The sequence below is a fragment of the Microcebus murinus genome, chromosome 10 (genome assembly GCF_040939455.1).
Source record: "Microcebus murinus isolate Inina chromosome 10, M.murinus_Inina_mat1.0, whole genome shotgun sequence".
NCBI lineage: Eukaryota > Metazoa > Chordata > Mammalia > Primates > Cheirogaleidae > Microcebus > Microcebus murinus.
Window position 1 is genome coordinate 79,846,055 of NC_134113.1, and position 15,444 is coordinate 79,861,498.

Sequence of the window (15,444 nt, forward strand, 5' to 3'; positions counted from 1 at the left end):
TGAAAGCTGTTAAACATGAAATGTAGAATTTTTAGTCTAGTCAGAGCAACTCAATGCCAAATCAATACAGGGAAGTACATGGGGGGCAACAATCTGAGGAGAACAAGTTGCAGCCCACTTTGCAAAAGTGATACGATTTTGAAATAGTTAAGTGAAAATATATGTTTACTTAATTGACTTACACTTTTCATACAATAGAGAAAATCACTATTTAAAGGGTTTCTGTAGGTAATATTTTGGTAAAGTTAAGGATCTCTTTATAGAATGAATAATGCCCTGTTTTGTGTCATCTAGGTTTGACATTTTTAGTTTTATATTTTCTTTAAGGGAAGTATGCGTATTAAGAGAGAGCACAGTAGCATTACCTTCATAAATTATGTGAAAGGTATAACATTAAAGGACATACATATCAGAGTAAAGAAAAGCAGCAGCGAAGGATGGAAAGGGTTTTTATTTCCAAATAATGTAGAAAACTGGTATCCAAGTTTTACAAAGGCAGACAAGGAGAACATAGCAGTAGAAAATGATCTGGCAACAATCAGAAGATGAGAGAATGGGGAAAGATGATCTAAGTTTATTGGGGAGGTTTGTTGAGAGACTGATGGCTGAAGTTGTAATGGGGAATTTGAAGACAACTATGTAATTCTCTTCCTGATAGTCTTGTTTGACTTTATTATTGGTTGCAAATTAGAGAAAGAAAGGGGTTTCAGAGTTAAGATCATTAAAACATCAGCACTTTCTTAAAGGTGTTACTTTATATTTGGAAGTCACTTGGCCAATTTCATTTATGTAGCATCTGGTTAAAGTTTATGACCATAAACAACAATGTTTCACATGTCACTGGTATTCAATAAATCAGTGCTCAATTCTACTAAATTACATTCATATACATCCTAATAATTCTGACAATATTAGCTGCCTCCAAATTAGGCAGCGAACAGGTTAAATCAAAGTAATGCAAAATTCATTAAACTCATATTTTGAGTTTAAATTAGTAAACTAATTATTAATGTCAATACTATAAGATAACTGAGTAATGATGGTAGCATGAAAGACATTCATTCAGTTAAATATTGAAATATTACTAAAATTAATAAGGTAATAGTCAACATTTTGAATGTATATAGGCAGAGATCATGCAGGTTGTAATATTTTAAACATTTATTTCACTTATATATCACCTGGCAAGTTGAAAGTCATGTGAACATTTTTTGCTTCATGCAGTATTCTATTTATTTTGTTTTTATTAATAGTGTCATAGTTCTTTCATTCCTATTTAACTTTGATTTATGTTCTGTGGGTAGGCATGAAGGAAGGGGGCAAATGATAGACTTCTGGGCTGCCCCCTGCTTAAGAAGCAGGTAAAGGAAGAAGAACCAGTAGAGAGGCTGAAAAATGTCAAGCAAAGATGCGTGAGGAACGTCAGATGAGAAAAACACCCAGGGAAAGCAGAGGGAGGAGAGCTGAGAGGTTGGTACATGACAGCTGTACATGCTAAGGAGAGGTTAAATAGGATGAGGCCTAAGAACAGGCTATTGGACTTGGATATTAAGTGGATATTGATAACCTTTGAGAAAAGAGCTTCTGTAAAAAGGTAGGAGCCAAAGCAATTTGCAATGGATTGCAAAGAGTTTAGGAGATAAGTGCCAGAAAGCAGTAAGCACAGCCTCCCTTGCAAGTAGTGTGGTTGTTGAAAAGGAGAATGAAGCTAGACATCAGGGAAGCTGGGTCAACAAAAGAGAATTTGACTATTGCACCACTAACTATGTGTTTTACAGCCATTATATTATGGCAAATAATCTCTCTTAGAAGGTACTTTTCTTCTCTTCCTAACTTACACTAAACAAATCTGGAATACTTGGCACTTTTTTCAAAGACTTTTTAACAATTTGCTTGCGGGTTTAGTCTTTTCATCTACTCTTTTAAATGTAAAAAACAAAAAAAATTACTTAAATAGATCTCTTCATATTGAACTAGTTTTCCATTCTTGGAACCAATTCCATATAGTTATGGTGTATTATTCTTTAATTTACTCCTGAAGTACAATTGCTGATATTTTATGTACTAGTATTTTGATTCCTTATTTTTAAGTGAGTGTGGTATATAATGTGTGTGTGTGTGTGTGTGTGTGTACTTATGTTCATGTTTGTGCATTATGCTGTATTAGTTATGACTTGGTATCAGGGTTGTTTTAGTCTTATAAGATAATTGAGCCTTTCAATCATTTTAAAGTTTTGTGACTGTTTAAATAAGAAAAATATATTCTGGTCTAGTTAGTTTTATTAGTACCTAATATAAAAATACCTGAGTCAAAAAACAAAACAAAAAAAACTACCTGTGTCTTGCATTTTTTAGGGGCGAATCTTTAACAGTGATTTCAATGTCTTTCACGGTCATTGGTCTATTCAGGGTCTATCTCTTTTGCCAAGTTTGGTAACCTATCTTTAAGAAAATTATAGTTAGGATGGAGAAAATGAGTGTATTTTAGGTGAATGGGAAGGAGTTAGTGGATGAGATGGAATTTATGATGAAAATAGAGGAATCATGTAATTAAGGAGAAAAATTATTCTGGTGGAAAAAGTGATGAAATTAAGAATATAATTGGAAGGGTCAGTAAGAAGCAGAGACATTTGTCCCTCAACTTGAGGGAAGGGGGCAAGGATGGATAAAAATAGAGCTAAATTTAGAGGTTGAGGAAAATTGGCAATTAAAGGGGAAAGGGAAGGAAGCAAGCATTTTTCCATTCATTCTGTCAGGCATTGTGCAAATGTGTTATGTACAAATAATCACATTTAGTCCTCATAACAATCCTATGAAGCAGATTTTATTCTCTGCATTCTATAGATAAAGACACAGATAGGTTGGGTAATTTGCACAAAGTACCACTTCTGGAAATTGTGGGACTTGTATTAATATGTAATTAACATAACTACACAGTTTTAAGTGAAAGTATTTATTTTTGTTTCCTATGATTGGGCAGAATATATCTATCTACTATTATGCATATACATTTATATACATGAATATTTGCATAGAAGTACAGAAGTGCATACAGACCTTATGTGTATCTAAATATATAAGATTATGTGTATATTTGAATATTCATGTGAGTAAATTTTACATCTAGGGATTTAACACAGAAGGAGCTCTCTCTAAATAATAATAATAAATAGCTTCATTTATTGAGCAACTATGTACTTGCTAGATAGTTTGCATTTCATATATTTTCTAACCTTACAAAAATCATAAAGGGTAGAACTCTTATCAACATTTTATAGATGAGCTAACTGACTCTGACAGAATTTTGGATCGCATTGCTGGTATATTGATGAACAGGCATTCATACTAACTTTAAAGAACTGTACTTTTCTGTGTACCAGACACTGTGTATTTTATGATACACACTTATCTGTCAAAATTGTTTAAAAAGGATGCCCTTTTCTTTTCATAGAAACCACTCTCATTATTACTACTTATTTCTCAGATTCAGCTCTGTGGCTCTTTGATTGCTAGAGAATTTTTGTTATGACTGTCCCAGGTATTCTTTGCCTACCACAGTTCGAATGTCAAAATAAACTATAAACAGACCCTCATTTTTATTTCACTGAAATGGCTAGCCCAGTTACCATGCACGGGGCATACACTCACCCGTGTTTGTTGATGATGTCTGAGTTCCTCTGAGTAATGCATGCCTACTCCATAGGACTGAAGAAATTATACACCTGTTTATCTGTGCAAAAATGAAACGTGTAGCATTTTTTTAAAAAAATCATGTGATCATATGACTGGTGATTTTCTACCTTGATGGAAAATAATTCAGTCTGGACCTTGGAAAACGTACATTTCAAGAAATCTCAAAGACATTTGTAATGATCATACATAGTCACTTACTTATCCACTCCCTTTTTCTTTTCCCTTTCACTTTTCTGCCTCTGCGCCCACAGCATGTGAAAGCATTGAAAGAAAATAAGAATCTTAAACTCATAAACATACCTGCTTACCATCTGGCAGGCGTCCCAGCAGTCTGGTGATCTCCTTAGTTATCCAGCAGATAGTAGAAAAACAAGAGTCCTGTGAAGATTTCACATGTTGCCATATCCCTGCCAGATGGTGATTTGTAAAACATGGACAAATTGCACTGGCTGCACTTCCCTCCGACAATCACAACAGAAACACTGCAGCAATGGTGTTTAATTTGAAAGCAACTTCAACTGAGTAACTTTTAAGGCATAAACATCTAAAGATTATTGAGATAAAATGTGTCAGTATCTCCAGAGACCTGGCCCTTCATGAACTTGTTATTCTGTGCTCTTTCTAGGATTCTCCCTAAAAAGAAAAAAAAAAATCTATGAAGGGTTGGGAATGTCAATGTAATGGGACATCTGATTATTACCTACTGATTCTTTGCCACAACATGATGTTTTTCTGTCATGTAATGATGGGCTTCAGGACTAAAAATTATATTGACACATTTGCCAGTTGGGCAACTTAATTCACATCAGAAGATCTGATTTTGGGTAGAAGCAGGATATTCTGCTAAGTGTTAACAAAACAGTTAAGTACTTTTAAAATGATACTTTCCTACTCTTTTCAGTTATTCTTTGTGGTTGTCTACACAATACTGAAATCATTGGTCAGTGTACATGGGAAATGTCAAACAAGTGGTTTAGCATGGGTAAATAAACTTCCTTTTTGTGGTTCTTTTTCATAAAGCTTTGGTCTTAAAGCACACTTGGCCATGGAGGGATATCTTTTGTACACTCTCAATGATTCAGATATCCACCGGGACATAGCAGACTAAAGCTTTGCTGATACTGATGAAAAATGATAGAAGAAAACCAACTTTTCTTCCTTGTTACAGTAGCTAGATATGCTTAGTAGTTTCTCCTCTCCATAGAGAATGTCCTACCTATCTCTTCGTCATGATATGATTGCAAAGATTTTATGTTTTTCTTTTTTTCCGGTCAAGAGCTTTATTGGGATATAATTTTCATTGATATGTAACTGTATAAAATACAATCAAAATGAAGAATTCAGTGATTTTTTTTTAGCATATTCACAGAGTTGTGTAAACATCAACACAATCCATTTTAGAATATTTTCACTACTCATTAACAGTGACTCTTTATTTCTTCCTCAAGCCCAATACTAATCAACTTTCTGTCTTTATAGACTTCCCTGTTCTGGATATTTCAAATAAGCGGAATTATATATAATATATGATCTTGTGTGACTGGTTTCTTTCACTTAGCATGTTTTCAAGGTTCATTTATGTCGCAGTATATGTCAGTACTTCCTGTCTTTTTTATTGTTTAATAATATTCCATTGAATGGATATACCACATTTTATGCACCCATTTAGCAGTTGATAGAAATATGGATTATTTCCACTTTTTGGCACCAACCATTATGAATTCACATTATGAGTGATGTGGTTATGAACATTTAGGTACAAGTTTTTGTGTGGATATATATTTATATTTTCTTGGATATATACCTAGGAATGGAATTTCTGGGTAATTTGATAACTCTGTGTTTACACTTTTGAAGACCACAAAAGCTACATTTGTTTATAACTTTTTACTTTGTACAGGTGAGGGACAGAGTTTTGATACACTGAATTTCTGTAATCCACCATTTTAATTCCTATTCCAGCCTAGTAAATAGGCATGGATTTTAGAATTAAACACATCTGAATTTCAATCCCAACTGCACCACTTGTGGACTCTATGATCTTGGGGGAGGGGCAGATTATATAATATCTCTGAAATTGCATTCTGTCATCTGTAAAATGAGAATAATAGCACTGATTTTTTCCCTGAAGTTTATGTGCATGCCACATGATGATGTATCGGAAATCTGTTCATGCAGTGCTGATCACATAGTAACTTTCTAATAAATGTTATTTTCCTTTGTTTCTTCACTTTTTCCTCTTAAGTACCTGAGGTGTAGGGAATGACTTAAGGAAAAGCTTTTTGGGTTGATTTAGGTATTCACATGACGACCTTCTTGCCTGATTTGTAGGTTCTGAACTTAGAGAAAAGGATCACTTTTTAAGATACTCTTCAGACTACATTTTGAATTTAATAATCAGAAAATATTAAAAAGAATGTCCAGAAAACATTGTTTGCTGTGACTCTCCATAACTTAATGTTAAAAGTGAGTCTTTATTGGAATTGTTATGCAATTGTGTCACCAAATTTTAGTGTTTTGGGGTTCATTCCACATGTGGACCATCTCATAAGAAATTGTCATGTAAAGGAAGTATGATTCTGAGGAATAATTTCTAGTTAGAGAATGTTTCAAGCTGAGGTATTTGCAAAAATAAATTAATCATTTATGATTTACAGACACTGAGCCCTGGCCAATCCAGCATGATGATGTCCACTTAGTGCCATAAAGATGAGTAGGGCTTCCTAAAGGAGATGTTATAAGTCATAAACACTAAGATCTTTAAGACATCATTAGAAATATCCCTCTGACTTCAGTGTAAACTGTGCTTATGGCACATAAAGTGATACTAGTGTTGAAAGATCATTAGTAAAGGGAATTTCATCATCTTCCCCAAGAATGAAATACCCATATGAAATAATCTTCTGTGTGCAAAATCTGGCCTTATGTGTAACCTAAATCCTTTTTGCTTCATTTAAAGTCCATTTCCATTAAGTCCATTTTCCTGAGGCAGGAGCATTATTAAATAGCATGACTATCCATTAAAATAACAGGAAAATATATATCTAAATTGGCCAGTTTTTCCCTGCCCCTCGTTTTTTTAAACTATCCCAGAGAGGTTCAGCCCAGCGTTAAGTGGTGTGACCAGTGACAGAAATGTTTTTTTCCACCATGTCTTTGGGTGGTCATCCTGCTGCCTCTTTGAAACTCTCAAAGTACCTGAATAAACCAAGAAAGTTTTTTTCACACCTCCAAAGGGGAAAAAAAAATGAAGGAAAGGAAAATATGAATAGGTTAGGAGATGTATTAATAGTTCAGAGATATTCTTATTTATACTTAAATTCAGACAAATTTTTAAGCCTTTTTTATGGCTCCAAGTTCTCAGGTTAGGTAGTAGCATTTATTAAGTTTCACTTTTGTATAATGAATTTGACTTTACTAATTATATGCATTCTCATAGTTGTCTTATATTTTTTCTGTCAAACCGAAGAGAAATATTTGAATTCCAATAATTATCTCAACTTAAACTATTAAAAACACACTACAGTTATGACATCATAGGTATTTATAATTTTTGTAAACTCATCGCCTAGGTAACTCATGCTTTCTTTTTAAAACTAAATTTGAATTTCAAGCTTAGATTATTTCAAAGTGTCATTTTAAATTGATAACATCTGGAGGAGGGGAAAAAAAAAAAAAGATTCTCCTTTTCAGTTCTTCAGAACAGATTCCATTTCACGTCCGCCAGAAAATTTAGACCTGCTGCACGTTTGGCTTTTACATCATACCTTTTTTAAAAATCATCTCCTTGCCCACTCCTCCCCTCTGGTTATAGTCCCCTCCCCTCTCTTAAATACGCCTATTACCCTCAGGCTTTGACCTTGGGCAGACTGAGCACAAAGTCATGTTATTTAGACTGAAGTAACACCAGTAGTCAGGAAGGAACAATGCAGTTCAGGCCAGATAAAATAAATCTCTCATTTCCTGTCAAGGGACTGAGCCAAAAGCAATGATGAGAGACAGAGGGGGCAAACCACGCAACTTGAAACAGACACTCGGGATAGACACAACCAACCACAAGCCGCTCTTAAATACAGACAACAAAACCAAAAGCAGCCAGAGTGACAGGAGACACACACAAGCTATGGAATAAACCAAAACATACGAAACAGAGGAGATCCATGCAGCTCCCCGGCCATAGAAACAACGTATTTGATTAGCTCCAGGAGGGAATCCTAAGGACAGGACTAAAACGTGCCATGGATCCCCCTGTCCAGAGAGAGAATTTCATAAACTTTGAAATACACCTGTGTAGCTGCCACTTCTGACCCAAGATGTCTTTATAATGGGAACTATACGCAGCGATTTCTGCAGAATGGATGATCTACACATTGAAATTTGCAAACAGCCATGGGGAAGAACCCAATATTCAATTCGACAGACGTACATCATGGTTATCATTGTCCCCATGTTTAAGAAAGAAGATGTCTTTTAAAAGATTACTGATTCATTAAACAGACACCAATAAGAGTGCCTACAGTCTACAGGTGCTGGTTAAAGTTACTTCAGATATTTAATCCTTCTAATCCTTAAAACAACCCTATGAGGGAAGCACTGTCGTGTTCTATTTTATAAATGAAAAACCTAAGGCACTAACTTGAGTAAGTAACTTCAGTTAACTTACCCAAGGTCACATGGCTAGGAAGGGATAGAGCCTTGATCCAAACCTAAGCAGTGGCTTCCAGAGTCCACTCTTAGTTACTATGCCTTGCTGAATATGTGGCCATACTCTTCTAGCGTGATATCCTACTGATCTTGGTTGTTTGCAAGCCCTGTTCAGAATTTTTCTTTGAAATCCACTATTTGTTTAAAAAGCACAATGAAACTTCTGAATGGTCACATCAGATCCGAAAGAATCATGAGAACATGCTACATTCATTACAATACTGAGTATTTTGCTTTTTGTCCAAGGCTCTTTCAAGATGGTAAGGTACTGAGAGTTCATTCACTCATTCGTTTGTTCCTTCAACAAATATTCATTATTGAGTGCTTCTTACCTGCTAGGCATGCTGGTGGGTGATTAAACAGTCTCCTAGCAGACACACATATAGTCAGTTGGGAATGAATTGTAGGTTCAGTTTGATGCAGAATATATAGTATAGAAATCTTTAGGAAGACAGCAGCATTCTCAAAGACTAATACTAGTTTATATTTGGAGATAGACAAGAATTTTTAAGTCAATAGAATAAAATATGACGAACTTTTAAATCAAGTATTTAGAAGTATCAGGTGGAAATGGAAACATGCTTTAAGACTTGTACACAAAGACTCTGCCCACATAGCACCATCATGACAATGGATTTACACACTTTAAAGAAGAGCATGCCTCATTGTGAGAATGTTTCTAAGAAGCATGAAAGTCTTAATTTGTAGTCTTCTGTAAAACTCCTTGCCCCTCCTAAACTGGAAAATGTAGAAGTATTTTGGCTCTTACTATACCCTACGAATAGTTCTATTGTTGCACATAACACATTATATTACACCTCTCTATTAAATGTAACAATATTATATTATACTTACTTGATAAACTAAGCGTCTCCATTGGGGTATATGTTCTTCATCTTTATGTTCCCATAGAAGCTCCTCAATATGTGATTGTTAAGTTAATTGATGAATACATTTTTTTCGCACATATGTATAAACTAGAGGCATGCACAGACACCTTTATGTAATATTATGGAAATTATGGTTGCTCCAAGGCAAATTGAGCTTTTAAAGACAATGATGATTCCTTTTATAAAATAACAACAATGGCCAGGTGCCATGGCTCACTCCTATAATCCTAACACTTTGGAAGGCCCGGATGGGAAGATTGCTTGAGGCCAGGAGTTTGAGACCAGCTTGAGCACCATAGTGAGACTCTGTCTCTACAAAAACAAAACAAATGAAAAAAACAAATAAACAACCCAAAACTTAGCTGGGCATGTTGGTTAATGCCTGTAGTCCCAGCTGCCCCAGAACTCAGGAGGCTGAGGCAGGAGGATCGCTTCAACCTAGGAGTTTGAGGTTGCAGTAAGCTATGATGATACCATTGCACTGTAGCCTGAGCAACCGAGCAGAACCCTATCTCAAAAACCAACAACAATGATGATGAGATTGATAGATAATTTATTTGAATGTTTACTGCCTCTAGGCCTTCTTCTATGTGTTTATCATGGACTACTTAATTTAATTCTTACTACAAATATATGAAGTAGGTACATGCTTTGTTGTAAGGTTGAAATGAAAATGACCATATGTGATAGACCTTTTTAAGTATTTTATAATTAAAATTATTCTGTTACTATGACTTATGAAAAAGATCTAAGGAAATAAAAACTATTACTCTCTCCCTTTCTAAGAAATAATAAATGAGTCCAAGTTTGAAAGGTAAATATAGTTCACATTTATATTTTTATGACCAATTCCATATTTTCCATATCCACAGAGGAGAAGACTCATGTAGATCAGGAAAGGGTTTGTTTGGGCACTGTATGATTAAATGAGGAAACCTGTGCATTGTTAAGATACTAAAAATACAGAAATGCCCTGCCCCACAATGAGTTTGGGGGCCCTGAAGAAATTTAGCAAGAAAGTTCTGTTGGACCAGTTAAACAGATGATTGCTCCAGCTCTGTCATGCTTTAATTTGAATTAGAAAGATATCTTTTATAGAGTTTGAACTTTAAAAGGTAGGCGTATATATTTATTACATGTTTAGCAATGCGTGTGTTTATCATGACTACACAAAATACAAAATGGCTGAACAAACAGAGAAATACAACTCTGACATTTCAGATATTTTGTTTTCCTGGTGTCCTCAATACTTGCACATACAAGATACCAAATAAATACTAGTTAGTCTCTTGTTTTCCGATATTTATTGACCTTTTTACCTCTCTGCTTTGTCTTCTGTTGACAGAAAATGGGACTTTTGCTTAATTTAACCCAGGATGTTTCCTTTAAACAAAAACAATTACTTCCTTTCTACAGGAAATTTATGAACCAGAAAGTCTGTGGAGACAATTCATCTCTTTTTCGCATGGTTTGCAACACAATGTGAACCTAAGATTGGCTCAGGGTCTGACAGGGGCAAAAATCAATTATTTTTATATACCTCAACATTATCCGTTCCAACCTGTCCTCTACTGATATTAGTAGTTAGGATATAACTGTTAAACTTTGATAAATAATACACATTACATTCTTTGAGAAACAGGTTTGCTGAAGGTTCTGTGTGCTTCACAAAAGTAGAAAACGAAATCAATAAGAAACAAGGAATCACAAATGCCAGCACTAACTTGTAGCCATGAGTAAAAGATGAGAATCAGATAAAGAATATTCTCTGAATGGACCAAAGATGATAATGAAAATATTTGTCTTTTGGAGGTTTTATTTTAAATGCAAGGACAGACTAAATGAAATCAAATATCTTGACCAAAACAGTTAAGTAGAGGTGACGTTTTATCGAACATACAACTAAACTGTGGAATTCATTGCTGCTGGCTATCACTGAGGCATATGGCACAGATAATATCCTTTTTTAAAAAAGCTAAATCATTTTTATGGATATGGAGAGCACTGTAATTATATTATCCATGGAATCTTTAAGATATTCCAGTTAGTCATACTTCAAAATAGATTAATAGCTTGGTCAAAAAGAAATATTTTCAAATTTTGTTAGCATAGGGCACCTGATAAATTATTGAACTATAGATTCTCCTTTGAATATTAGGCATTATTCAAGACAGATTCCAGATTAGGATAAATATTGCACAATATGTTTTATCAATTTTAACTACTTTGTTACAACTTTATATATATATTTATATATAAATATATTATGCATATATTTATATATGTATATATAAAATGAAGGTGCATACTGATATTGTCATGCTAACTTTATTGTATTTTTATTATACCTAACTTAATACCAATACTTTCTAAAACTTGTATTCTTTATTTATATTCATCATATATGTCTTTAGTCTTTTAATTTTGTAAAAACATGTTATATCTATTCAGTTCTACAGGAACTTTTTTCATATTTGAATATTTATATTCAAAATGGTTAAATTAAGGGTTGATAAATCACTTTACAGTAAAGTTAAAGTTTCCATTACTGTATCTTACGCATGGTAGATATTAAACAATCTTGGTTGATTTGGGGCTTTTCCTGATGTGCACATAATGTTTATTTTTAAAATTCAATTTAAAGTAATAGTTACAAATTATTATTAGCCAATATAGTAAATAAAGCAAATCTTACTCAAATTTATTAGTTTGTCATTTGTCACAGGAACATTTTGAAATTTAGAGGTGGTACTTTTTAGGAATTACTGATTATCTCATTAAAGCCAAGTACAGGAATTGTTGTCTAATGGTGTTACCTAATTTTTTTTTTTTTATCTAGACCTCTTCATGATGTTGTCTGAGCATATAAAACAATTTTATGTTTCACTTATGTTATAATTTATATAAGGCACTTTCAATGTCTTGTTCACCATTAGACTCCTATCTTGGGAACAGTTTGGAAAGTGATTTTTTTCCTTGCAGTTGTAAATTCACAAGAGAAGCTCAATTTTGATAAAGAGATAAGGTGAATGGTTTAAGGACTTTAACAAATATAGTTATGGTATTATATTAAAATTATACCTATATAGTCTTCAAGCATAGGAACTTCAAATACTTTAATGTTCTCATCAAACTCTCCTATCACTGACAATATTTCTTAAGCCCCAATTGATCCCTCTCTCTGCCTCCTGAATCCAAGAATTTGTCATTTGTCTTGCATATGAGATTGCTAGTAACCACTTCTTTGAAGCTTATAATTTTAGTATCCTCATCTTGACAAAAGTCTTTAAAGTTAAGGACAGAGACACTGAGGGTGTATGCATACCTAAGATTGGTATCATTCACTTAAGTATTCAGTGAGTCTTATGCTGTACAAAACTCTTTTATAAGATTCAGAAGAGAAGAAATCCCCTTTACCTATCCCACCAGGACCATCAAAACTCATCTTTGAGCTTCTTCAGCTTTTCTATTTCTTATTATCTACACCAAGTATTGGTATCCCTTTGTAGCTATATTAGTTTTCCTAGATGCCCAGATTCTCTAGTTTAAGAAATATTCATATATTTAGATTACTGATTAGGGGAAAATATTCTTTAATTTAGAGTTGTACATAATTTATTAAATGCTTGGAGTTCTTTATAAAGTTTTTCACCCATCACAAAGTAGTTCTAACACTTAAGGGACTTTTTAATCAGCATTGCAGACATATAGCTCAAGTAAATATTTAATAATTGTAATGAGACATTGAAACATTTGTGTTTTTCAATTATCAGAGAAGATTCATGTATATTATGAGCAACCAAGGGAGTAGTGCCTTATGACAATATAATAACAGTATAGTTATAATTGCTTTGTTTCTACCTTGATCTGAGTATTTAGTAGGATTTATAAGTTATATATTTGTTTTCACTATATATGCAGTTTCACCACAAACCATTTTGTAGTTTACAAAGTGAATACTCAGTGATGTTAAGTAATTTGTCAAAGGTTACACAATGAGAGAGTTAGAACCATGGGTATTTTCAACACTAATTTCTGCTAGTTTTTTTTTTTTTTTTTTTTTTTTTTTTTAAGTCTAACTGGTAAAGAAGTTTATAACCTAAAGTTTTTTTTTTTCTATATGCTGGTCCTTTGAATTTATTTCAAAATGTATCCACAATTATATATTAAACATTCACCATATACTTATCACAGTGCTGGGTTTCAAAGACACATGTTTGAAACAAACAAACAATCATGACCTACGTTCCTGGGAAAATAATGTTAACATAATTGAAGCAGGACAATGAAAGAAACTGGCCTGTCTGATCACATTGGCATGAATTAAATTTTCAAGTAATTGAAAAAATTGATATGTGTACCTAGTTTCCATAATAAGATTAAAATCAACAAGGTTAGGAAACAACCTATTGTATCTGCATAGTTTAACTTCCCACAGGACTGAGGCACTTCCGGTAGGACACAATGGGCATTTGATAAAGGTTTCTTGATTAAATGAATAGCTTTTCCTTGGTTAAGTTTCAGGGTTTGGATTTAATATTTTTAATACATTATCCTCATAGTATTTTTTTCATTAAAAGAAATGTGAAAGATTACAAATTAGGTAGGGGAAATGAATATGCACATATTGTAGGATTTGTACAAAACTCTTATTGATTTGAAAATGCTGAGTTATTATCTACATTATTATACCAGGAAATATGCTTTACCATTGGAGCTTTAACTACCCCAGGTATATATACATGTTTTCCCCTTTCTTATTAAATGAGAACCATATCTGATTTGTTAATATACAGGTAAGAATATTTTATTTGTATTTTTATGGTTGTAACAATGCTGCAGGGTTGTTTGTTTTTATAATCAATGATTTCAAGAATAGCCCTTTGCATATAGCTCATCTCAGTATTATCTATCTAATGTTGACTTAAGTGAGACCTTGGACAGTCACCACTACACAATATACTTTAAAGTTTTAAGAGATGTTTGTTTTGGCTTGTTTTAGTCTAGCAATTGAGAAATTATTTAGTCATAGTCAATCTTACTTAGACACAGGAAAAACCATCATTTGCTTTTGAATCTCTGTTTTTTCGGGAGGCTACATTACTTCTGGGGATATTAAGTGACTCACATGTGTTGGGAAAACTCACAGTTTCCATGATTGCTCACATTTTTTGCCTTTAGTATTTACCATGAGAAATGCTATTTTATCCTGCCAGGGATATGGGAAAGGGGAAGAGCCCCTAAAGTCTCTTTCTTAATAAAACTCTTACTGGACATTCAATGGAACAAATACTGGTTATTTTTCTCATTTTTAAGCCAGGAACCAGAAGAAAATATAGTGAATAAACTGGTTTTAAAAGTCAGTGATCATTGTGAGAATAACAATTTATAATTTTTAATTAGGATGTCTAGATAAAAATCTTAGGGAGTCCTGCAATTTGGTAGAGCATGGTATGATAGACATCTGTCAATAGGAGTGAGGCTTGTAAGTATTTGTGAAAATTTTACAGCTCAGAAAACTCAGAAATGTGAACAAACAAAGTTCCATTCATTTTCTACCAGGTTCCACTTGAGAGGGAAGAGTACCAAGTTCAGTTATTTTTTATTGGGCTTCACATCTGAAACAGGTGATTTCCCACCATGTGTTATAAATTAAAACATCTTCTATCTTTTTAATCTTCCTTTACTTAAAGTATATTGCACTCTACCTGAATCTCTTTTTACTGTTTTGGAAAAAAAAAAAAATACAAAGCAAAGTGGGGGTTGAAGTTCCCATTGTGTCAATAGGACTCAAGAATGTGGCAATATTTGGTTGTGTAACTAATTTGTTTCACAAAGGGAAGAGCCCACCTTGGGATTTTTGGAACTAACACTGGAACTTCCCAAGCTGAGTCACATGTCACAGGACCATGGTGAAATCCTGCTCTCTGGGTCACCGGGAATCACAACAGCGCAATTCTCTCTTGGCTCCTGGTTTCTAGAATTGATGTTGTCACTGTTCCAGAGGGTACAGGAAAGCCCAGGTGGGTTGATTATGCAGAACCACTGAATTCCACATCCCTGCCACTGACAGACCTTCCTAGGAACTGAAGACACATATTTTGCTCTGAAGAAACCTCCACATCCCCATGGTTTCTGGCTGAAAGAAAGGTTCATT

At 33.8% G+C, this 15,444-nt stretch overlaps 1 protein-coding gene across 6 annotated transcripts in view; it reads left to right on the forward strand.

Annotated features, from left to right (window-relative positions):
• The window catches only part of SOX5 (SRY-box transcription factor 5), a 1,016,716-nt gene that overhangs the window by 481,772 nt on the left and 519,500 nt on the right, over positions 1 to 15,444 (forward strand). Inside the window, exon 1 of one of the 6 annotated variants that reach the window (XM_076007581.1) lies at positions 11,747 to 15,437. The exons of the other annotated variants lie outside the window; for them this stretch is intronic. The gene's annotated coding sequence lies outside the window, so the exon portion shown is untranslated. Of the gene's footprint in view, positions 1 to 11,746; positions 15,438 to 15,444 lie in introns of those variants that run through there. 6 annotated transcript variants of the gene reach the window in all.